This window comes from Mus caroli, chromosome 14 (assembly GCF_900094665.2).
Source record: "Mus caroli chromosome 14, CAROLI_EIJ_v1.1, whole genome shotgun sequence".
NCBI lineage: Eukaryota > Metazoa > Chordata > Mammalia > Rodentia > Muridae > Mus > Mus caroli.
The window spans coordinates 102,298,295-102,308,856 of NC_034583.1; positions in this window are offsets into that span (position 1 = coordinate 102,298,295).

Consider the following 10,562-nt stretch of genomic DNA (forward strand, 5'->3'; position numbering starts at 1 on the left):
ATGGAGGAGCTAGAGAAAGTATCCAAGGAGCTAAAGAGATCTGCAACCCTGTAGGTGCAACAACATTATGAACTAACCAGTACCCCGAAGCTCTTGACTCTAGCTGCATATGTATCAAAAGATGGCCTAGTCTGCCATCACTGGAAAGAGAGGCCCATTGGACACGCAAAGTTTATATGCCCCAGTGCAGGGGAATGCCATGGCCAAAAAGTGGGAACAGTTGGGTATGGGAGTGTGGGGTAGGGTACGGGGGACTTTTGGGATAGCATTGGAAATGTAAATAAGGAAAATATATAATAAAAAAAAGACAAAAATGTCACCAACAGATCAGGAAAGGATTTTACCAATCCTACATCTGATAGGGAACTAATATCCAATATATACAAATAGCTCAAGAATCTGAACTCCAGAAATTCAAATAATCCCATTAATAATGGGGTACAGAGCTAAATAAAGAACTGTCAAGTGAGGAATACTGAAGGGCTGAGAAGCACCTGAAAAAATGTTCAACATCCTTAAACATCAGGGAATTGCAAATCAAAATAACCCTGAGATTCTACCTCACACCAGTCAGAATGGCTAAGATCAAAAATTCAGGTGACAGCAGATGCTTGCAAGGATGTGGAGAAAGAGAAACACTCCTCCATTGCTGGTGGGATTGCAAGCTGGTACAACGACTCTGGAAATCAGTCTGGAGGTTCTTCAGAAAATTAGACATAGTACTACAGGACGACCCAACAATACCTCTCCTGGGCATGGACCCAGAAGATGTTCCAACTTGCAATAAGGACACATGTTCCACTATGTTCATAGCAGCCTTATTTATAATAGCCAGAAGCTGGAAAGAACCCATATGTCATTCAACAGAGGAATGGATACAAAAAATGTGGTAGATTTACCCAATGGAGTACTACTCAGCTATTAAAAAACATTGAATATTTGAAATTCTTAGGCAAATGGATAGATCTGGAGGATATCATCCTTAGTGAGGTGACCCAATCACAAAAGAAGTCACTTGATATGCACTCACTGATAAGTGGATATTAGCCAAGAAACCTAGAATACCCAAGATAAAATTTGCATAGCACAAGAAAATCATTGCGTGGATACTTCATTCTTCCCTAGATTAGGGAACAAAATTCCCTTGGAAGGAGTTACAGAGACAAATTTTGGAGCTAAGATGAAAAGATGGAGTATCCAGAGACTACCCCACCCGGGAATCCATCCCATAATCAGTCACCAAACACAGACACTGTTGCATATGCCTGCGAGATTTTGCTGAAAGATCCCTGATATAGTTATCTTCTGTGAGGCTATGCCAGTGCCTGGCAAATACAGAAGTTGAAGCTCACAGTCATCTATAGGATGGAAAACAGGGCCCCCAATGGAGGAGCTAGAGAAAGTACCCAAAGAGCTAAAGGGATCTGCACCCTATAGGTGGATCAACAAAATGAACTAACCAGTACCCCCAGAGCTTGTGTCTCTAGTGGCATATGTAGCATAAGAAGGCCTAGTAGGCCATCATTGGGAAGAGAGGCCCCTTGGTCTTGCAAACTTTATATTCCTCAGTACAAGGGAATGCTAGGACCAAGAAGTGGGAGTTGTTGGGTAGGGGAGTGGGCGGGGGAGGATATGGGGAACTTTTGGAATAGCATTTGATATGTAAATGAAGAAAATACCTAATTAAAATAAGTATATAGGGGACTTTTGGTATAGCATTTAAAATGTAAACGAAGAAAATATCTAATAATTTTTTTTTAAAAAAGAAAGAAAAACATATAGAATTCTCAGCTCAGCCTACACTATGCCTGCCTAGATGCTGTCACACTCCCACCTTATTGATATTGAACTGAATCTCTGAAACTGTAAGCCAGCCCCAATTAAATGTTGTTCTTTATATGTCTTGCCTTGGTCATGGTTTCTGCTCACAGCAGTAAAACCCTAACTAAGACACTGTCTTTAGACTCACCTATAGAACTAAAGTATTATAAAATTTAAATTTTTTAACTTAAAAATACTGCAGTTAAAACATAATGTTGAAAGTTTTTGTAATTCATTTCACTCTGAAATGCAATAGAAAAAATACACATATGATCCCTATGAACGTAGATATAAAGTGCAAATGTACCAGTTAGCCCATCATGGGTAACAAATACATACATATGTTAGTAACTCTCATAAACACAGTGGGGAAAAATAATTAAGCATGCTTTTATTAATTTACTAAAAATGAGAATCAAACTTTAAGAAGGAGCTCTAGAATTTAAATACACTTGGCACTTATTCAAATTAATAAACGATAACAATGAACCAATAGAATGATTTCTGTCCATGTTCTCTGCAACAGAAAACATTCAATATATTAGCTACATATACCATTTACTCAATTGCTAAGTTGCAAATACTATAGCTAAAAGACGATATCTTATTTCAACAGATTTGCATATTCTATTCACTATGAAAATCATTTAAATTTTGACCAAAACAAGGTGGCAGATTCCAATAGTTTTATTAAGCAACTTTGGCAACAGAATTTAAATATCTTTTCATTTCAATGCATCCAGTTCTGAATGGCAATTCACAAAATTATGAAGGTCAGTTCACAGTAGCAAAATATGCAAGAAAATAATTTGTTATGCTATAAATGTCATTTTTAGAGTTTCTTATCTTTATTTTGGGAAATGGAATTATAGCATGTGCTGAGGAATGTGTAAAGGGTACTGTTTTATAAAACTGTATATATAATGAATGTTCATACAAACAAAGTAGTATGTCTTATGTTAAGTGAGCTAGTATATAATATTTCTAACTTATAGCTTTATTAAATATAGTTCTTGATATAATAAAATAAAAGCTGATATCAAAGTATGATAAACTCTCCTTAGGATATAAAATATTAAAAATTAATTTCTTCTCTGTAAAATTATTTATTATCTATTTTGTTTACTACTCTTAATGTGCTTAAATTAAAATGTTAAAAGCTGTATATTTACATAAGCATGAATGTAGAAGTACCAGTATGTGGACAATGGATTCGAGTTCTTGTCATTTATATAAATATGTTATAATTTAATCTTTTTAAAATGTGTGATAACAGTCAATTTCATATTTTTATATACTCTAAAAAAGGGTAAAATTAATTTCATTAGTTTTTAAACTGTGGCGAACCAAACCAATAAATGAGTTATTATATGAGTTGCTCCTCTATCCAATATGACCCCTAATCTCAGATATTTTATGTCTACATAGTATGTTTAATGATAGGTAATACACACCATAAAGATGAAAGTGATAAATCAATTTTATGATTTCTCAGAATCATTAGATACTAATAATGATGAAATGGAGCAAGATAAGAGAAAAACTAATTTTCTTTGAAAGTTATTTCTTATCCTTATTTTGGTAAATTAAGAAAACTATGTTAAATGCATGTTTTTATGAACACATTCTGAAACCCCAAAAGGTAATAGTTAAAGCTTAGTCAATTTAGAGTGAGTTGAATATTAAAAATATTAAATACATATCTCATTCATCCATTACAGGAAATTGTCTTATATCATCAGTTGAAGATAAAATATTAATACAAAAATACTAGTGATTATAGCAAAGATCGTGAACACATTGCCAGTGCACCGTTGGCTTTATTATTAAGGCTTATATAAAGGGACAGATTTTTAAATTTCTCTTTTAAGTACATAAGTTATGATGACCTTTAGTACATTAACTAGGATTTCCAGCAAAGATAACCTCATAAATATGATAATTGACTATTTCATAGAAATAGATTATTGTACATAAGCAGATAAATGATCATGCTAATGATCTTATATACCACTTTAACTTAGTCTTATTTATTATTCCTTTTATACTTGAGTACATTTGAACTTATCCACCCGCTCACCCTGCATCCCTTATCATGTTCCCCTCAAACATCACTGTTTCTTCCTTCCCTCATTCTTTTCTTGTTTCCTTCCCTCTCCCATTTTTTCTTATTCTTTCATTTATCTCTGTATTTTAATATCACCTGAGCATACTTCGTGTCACCCATATATGTAGAAGTATGGAAAGGTATGCAAGAATATGGGCAACCTAGCAGTAGCCATGCCCCAAAATGATTTTGTTTCTTTCTTCCAAGTAACATCAGTTGATAACATGTCCTTAGTTAGGAATAGAGTCTCTGGAGACCAGACACTTCTCATTTTGGAGCTTCAAGAAGATTGATCATTGTCATGTCTTGGGCATACATATGTGAAATGACAACTTCAACTCCAGAGGACAACAGATCACAGAATTTCTCTCCATCCTCTGTCACGTAATTTTTTTTCCCTCTTCGAAGGTGTCCCCTGAGTTTGTTGGTAATTGGTTTTGATACAGGTATTGGTAGTGATATAGATGTCCTATTTAGAGCTGAATATTTTCAGTCACTCTCCAGAGTTTGTCTAGTGAAAGTTTATTCATAAAATGGTGAACAGGGCAAAAAGTAGATTCTTCAATCAAGGCTTAGAGAATATGGATTATCATTGGAATTATAAACATTGAGATTTTATTCTAACAGCTTGGCCATTTAGCAAAACAAGAATAAAAGGTTCCTCTATGGTTTGTTATCACTCATGCTGTGGGCTTTTGACCAGGTCTTCAAAAACACACATAACTTCCCTTCTGTGAAGCAGGCCTATAGTTCAATCATGTTATGTTTGATTAAAACTAGAGCAGTCATGCCACTATGACACTTGCCACATTCACACATGCCTCTATTACACTTCCAACATACTGGTCACATCAGTCCAGTACTAAAGAAGACCACAGATGTCCTTTTTTCTCAAGAGGCCTACATGACACTTTCTCAAACTTTGAATGCTAAATAACATGAAGGAAGTTTACTACCCAGTCTGAAATTGATTTCCCTATGGGTTTTGCAACCAAACTCTACTGGAGCTTCAGCAATGGGTCTTTAATATAGAGTCATGGTGGGAAAGCAAATGATAGCTGTAATTTATGTTGCTTTAGATTCTTCTCAGCTAACTTACCAACAACTTATAGCATAGTGTTTTGTATTTGAATTAATAATTTATTTTTTAAATTTGGTTAAAATTTAAAGCTGAAAGTAGTTTTCTATATGTCTAGGTATTTATAATACATAAACTTAACCTCTTGCATATATGATTTTGAAAACCCAGATAACAACAAACTATGACAATTTGTAAAAAGCTATATAACTATATAGAGAGTTCACAGAAGAGGAAATATGGAGTGTGGAGAGGTAGCTTAGCAGTCAAGAATATGAGTTGCTTCTCCAAAGGTCATGGTTTGACTCTGAGAATCCACATGTAGGCTCACAAACATTTGTAACTGCATTTTCTGGAAATAGCATGCTCTCCTTACCTCCTTTTCCCCAATATAAGTGCATAACACACAGGAATACATGAAGGCAAACAGCCATACACATTAATTAATAATAGATATCTTAACAATAAGAAATGCAAATAGCTAAGAAATATCTAAGACATCCTTAGTCTTCAGGGAAAGAAAGATTAAAACTATTTTGTACTTCCAAATTGCTGTATTCAAATGACTAAGATAATGAATAACAATAAAATATAATCCTGGCATTATGAATGGAGAAGGAATACTTATATGCTGTTGGTTGAACTGTAATCTAGTACGACCAATTTAGAAATTTCTGAAGTTTTCTCCTGAACTAGAAAAAATTATCACATGGCACAGCTATTCTGCTCCTGAGTATGCATCCAAAGATTTCTATATCATACTATGGAGGTCCAATGCTAATCTATGGACAACAGCTAATAAATTGATAATGATAATATTTCAAGGCCCAACATTGGCATGCAAAATTCATGATGCCATTGTTTATAATAACTGAGCAATAATTTATTGTGTAAATTAACCATGTTTTCTTTATCCATTCTTTCGTTGAGTGGCATTTAGTTTTTTTTCCAATTTCTGGACATTAGAAATAAAGCTACTATGAACATATTTGACCAAGTGTCCTTGTAGGATGTTGGAGCATCTCTCGGGTATATGCCCAGGAGAGATACAGCTGAGTCTTAAGGTAGAACTACTCCCAGTTTTCTGAGAAGCTTCCATATTGATTTCCAGAATGGTTGTACAAGTTTGCACTCCCAGCAACAATGAAGGAGTGCTCCCCTTCCTCCATATCCTAGCCAGCATGTGATGTTCCTTAAGTTTTTGATCTTAGCCATTCTGATGGGTGTAAGGTAAAACCTGAATCACTTTTGATTTGTGTTTCCCTGATGTCTAAGTCCTGAACAAGTTTCTTGGCTATTAGATTCCTCTGCAGAGAATTCTCTGTTTTGCTCCGTACCCATTCTTTAGTTGGGTTATTTGGGGTATGTTGTCTAACTTCTTGATTTCTTTCTATTTTGGGATATTAGCCCTCTGTCAGATGTATAGTTGATGAAAATCTTTACCAAATCTCTAGGCTGTTATTCATCTTATTGATGGTGTCCTTTGATTGACAGAAGTTTTGGATTTCATGAGGTCCTACTTATTAAGCGCTGATATTAGAGACTGAGCCATTGGTATTGCATGCAGGATCCCCTTTCACATCCTTGCATATAACTTCGCATCCTCTCAAAGACAAGAACCACAGAAATCTCTTCTCAAGTACAACAGATGCAATCTTCATTCCAAACCCCAGAGACTCCTTATAGACTAACTACAACTTGCTCCTTACAGTTGCTTTACTGGATAGTTTTATGTCTACTTAACACAAACTGAGAATTAACTGAAAGGGCAATTCAGAAATGACTCCATAACAGCCAGCTTTAGATCATTTTCTTAATTAGAGATCAATGTAGAGAGGTCACTGCCCATTGCTAGTGGGGCTAACCCTGTTCTGGTAGTCCTGAGTTCTATAAGAAATCAGACTGAGCAAGCCATGAGGAGCAAGCCAGTAAGAAACACTCCTTTACCACTACTGCATCAGCTCCAGCTTCTAGTTACCTTCACTGTGTGAGTTCTTGTCCTGATTTTGTTCGATGACATAGCCAAATAAACCCCTTCCTTTCAAAAAACATGATTCAAATATGGAGTCCAATTTGTATGTAGTTATAAAGAGAAGTGACTATAAAGATGGCAGGTAAAAAGATTAAATTAAGAATATTACTTTTCCAGCACTTGGGAGGCAGAGGCAGGCGGATTTCTGAGTTCGAGGCCAGCCTGGTCTACAAAGTGAGTTCCAGGACAGCCAGGGCTATACAGAGAAACCCCGTCTCGAAAAACCAAAAAAAAAAAAAAAGAATATTACTTTTAATGAGTTCTCCTCGGTAAATACTTAATATATGGCATATATATATATATATATATATATATATATATATATATATATTCTTCTATAACTTTGTAGAGTAGATCGGGTATTATTTTTTCTTTACATACAGTTTATTACCTATGTATTGTTTTAAAGTAATTAATTAAATTCAGTTTACATGTATGGTTGTTTTTCATTTATATTTGTGCACCACATGTGGGAATGATTTCCATGGAGTTCACAAAAAGACACTGGATTCTCTGAAGATAGTGTTATCTGTAGTTTTGAGCTGCCATGGGCAGGATGAGAATTCTGCTCAGGACCCCTGTAAGAACAAGTGCCGTAAAACTCTAAACCGTGCATTCATACCAATAATCTAGATTGTTATATTAATTACTATTAATTGTTTATTTAAACCTAACATATAAACCAGTTACATAAGTATGTTCAAACATATCTAAGGTTATGTGACCTAAAATATTTGTGTACCCTTGTTTATTGTTGCACTATTAATAATAGCATGGAAATGAATCCACAATGATGCCCACAAGCAAAGGATTACACATGTGTGATGGGTTTTACTTACAGCCTATTAAGAAATATAAAATAATGAAATTTAATGAAGCTGGAAACCATTAATTTTAGAGAAATAAGCCAGACATAGGGAGAACACTCCCTATGTTTTCTTAGTATGACCTACATGTAAAGAAATGTACCCACATATAATTTAGATTATGTAAAAATATCTAAATCACATATTGATCAACAGTGCATATAGATCATGGTAGTAGATTGCAAAAGAAACTTAAGGGACGTGTGAATATATAAAGGATAATTGAATATTTATTAAGGAACAAGACAGGATGAATATCTGTGAAGACAAAGAAAACCGCCATTAGTGTGGATAGTCATTGAAGGGATAACATTAGAAGAGAGTATAAATTTATACATAAATAAAATGTCCATTATGAAAAGCCAATTACTGAGCATACTAACCTAAAGTCAATTAAAAGTAAATGTAATTATATTGAAAGTTTGCTACCATGAGTTTTGTTGAATACCTGAGTCAAATATAAAATTATTCCTTTTTCAGAATTATTTGTTAAAAATTAATTCCTTTGGTAATCTAAGTTTTAGTTGTTAAATTTTAATTGTTCCATATTCATTATTTGGGACAGCAAATAAAATCTGACTAGAATAAGCAGAATTAATTTGGGTAACCGAAGAATAGTTTAGGGAATATTCCTGAATTTCCTTTGCAGCAAACTTCAATACCAGTTTAATGTTTGTTTGTGAAAATAAACTCTGATGGTAATGCACCAAGAGGATTAGAACAAGAAAAGTTTACAAAATGTTTATAACCAGTTTTATTCAAGTATTTCTGGAGAAAAAAAAATGAGAAGAGATTCCAGAAGTCAGCCTATTTAAGAAATGATTTGACATAAAGAGGAACAGTTACTAAACACAGTAGTTAAAGTATATATTACTTGGATACTTATTATTGGTATTCTATTTTGAAAAATGTCAAAAATAAAGTGGGAAGATATTTTAAATATGTGTCCTTGCTACAGAGCACCTCAGTTTTTAAGTAGCAATAAGTTAAAAAGCAATATTCTATTTTAATTTCATTTGAAATGGTCATTAAATGGTCAGAGAAATTATTATTATAATATACATAATATTAAATTTTACTGTATATTTTTGTAAAATATTTTATCAGATTTAAATACAATATTCATTTAATAGGTATTGCCTGTGAGGGGGAGCAACTGATAAAATACCTTGGGATCTTGACAAAATGAAATTGATCCATCCCAAATTCCTTGTCCCTGAAAACCAAATGAAAAGTAAAGATACAGATATATTTATTCATCATTAGAGGATAATGAGGGAACAGAGATGATGACAAGGGAAAAGCCTGTAAAATTATGAGCTAGAATTACTTGGGTATTTAGTATGGAATTAAAAGAGAGATGCCAACACAATGACACTGAAGGCAAAAACTTGTTTCTGGAAAGTTGTCCTATGTGTGATGTATCAAATGTACAGTTGTACACATGGACATACACACTCTCACAAATATAGAAAAATGATAATAAAACCTGTGACTACAAGTTTTCAAGCTCATTCAGTAGCCTACTCCAGTCACCCTTCTTCCTTTTTTAAAATCATGCTTCTTGAATTAAAAAGCACATGTTTAAAATTTATTTATTTACTTTTAAGATTTACTCAATACGTGGTACAGCCATGACTTCTTGATTTAAATTAATCTCTCTCAGTGGAAGTGCAAGTAAATCATCAGGTATTTTACATTGTAACATTGCAGTATAGAATAAACTTCCTGAAGTTTCTATGTACATAATATTTGTACAATCACTTAGTCATGATTCGCTCTGTTGAAGTCTAATCTAGTGTCTTATATTTGTTATATTTGTGCATTATATTTCCAATGAAGTAAAATTGTTTATTCTTTTTTTCTGACCATCACTGTGTTTAATTTCTTTAATTATTTTTTTTACATTTTTATTAGATTTTTTTTATTTACGTTTCAAATGTTATACCCTTTCCTTGTTTCCCCTCCAAAAACCCCTCTTTTTTTACAGTCCAGAGTTTATCCCCCTCCCGGTCCACCCTCTGATTGTTCCACATTCCATACCTCCTCCCACCCCTCCAGCCCATCTCCAAAAGGATGTCTCCACCAACACCTACCAACTCCCTGGATCCTCAAGTCTCTTAAGGGTTAGGTGCACCTTCTCTAAGTCCAGACCCAGCAGTCCTCTGCTGTATATATATTGGGGATCTGTATATATATGGGAGAATTTTTTTCATTGGGTCCTATTAATTATAAAGTATATTTCTCCAAATAGAATTTGAGGAAGGAAAAGGATATTCATGTGTAAACTTTCATTTAGAATAACAAAATAGTAACCTATAATTGCAACACTTGATAGGTTAATTCAAGAAAATGACTTGTAAGTTAATGCTGGTTTTTACAAGGCCATGGTTGGGGTGGAATGGCATGGTTCCTAAACTGCAAACAGAACAAGTAGGCTGTGTGCCTCCACAAGTGTTTAAGGTTGTTGAGTATGGGGCTTCTTTGTATCAAAATATAAATATTTTATTTCTTGTTCCTCCTTCAGGAAATATTCTCCTGGCTTTTTTTAGAAGAGCAAGAAAAGTTGTCTTGAGCAGAAGAGAGGGGGAGAGAAAGAGAGAGAAAGAAGAGAGAGGGAGGGAGGGAGGGAGGAAGGGAGGGAGGGAGAGGGAGGGA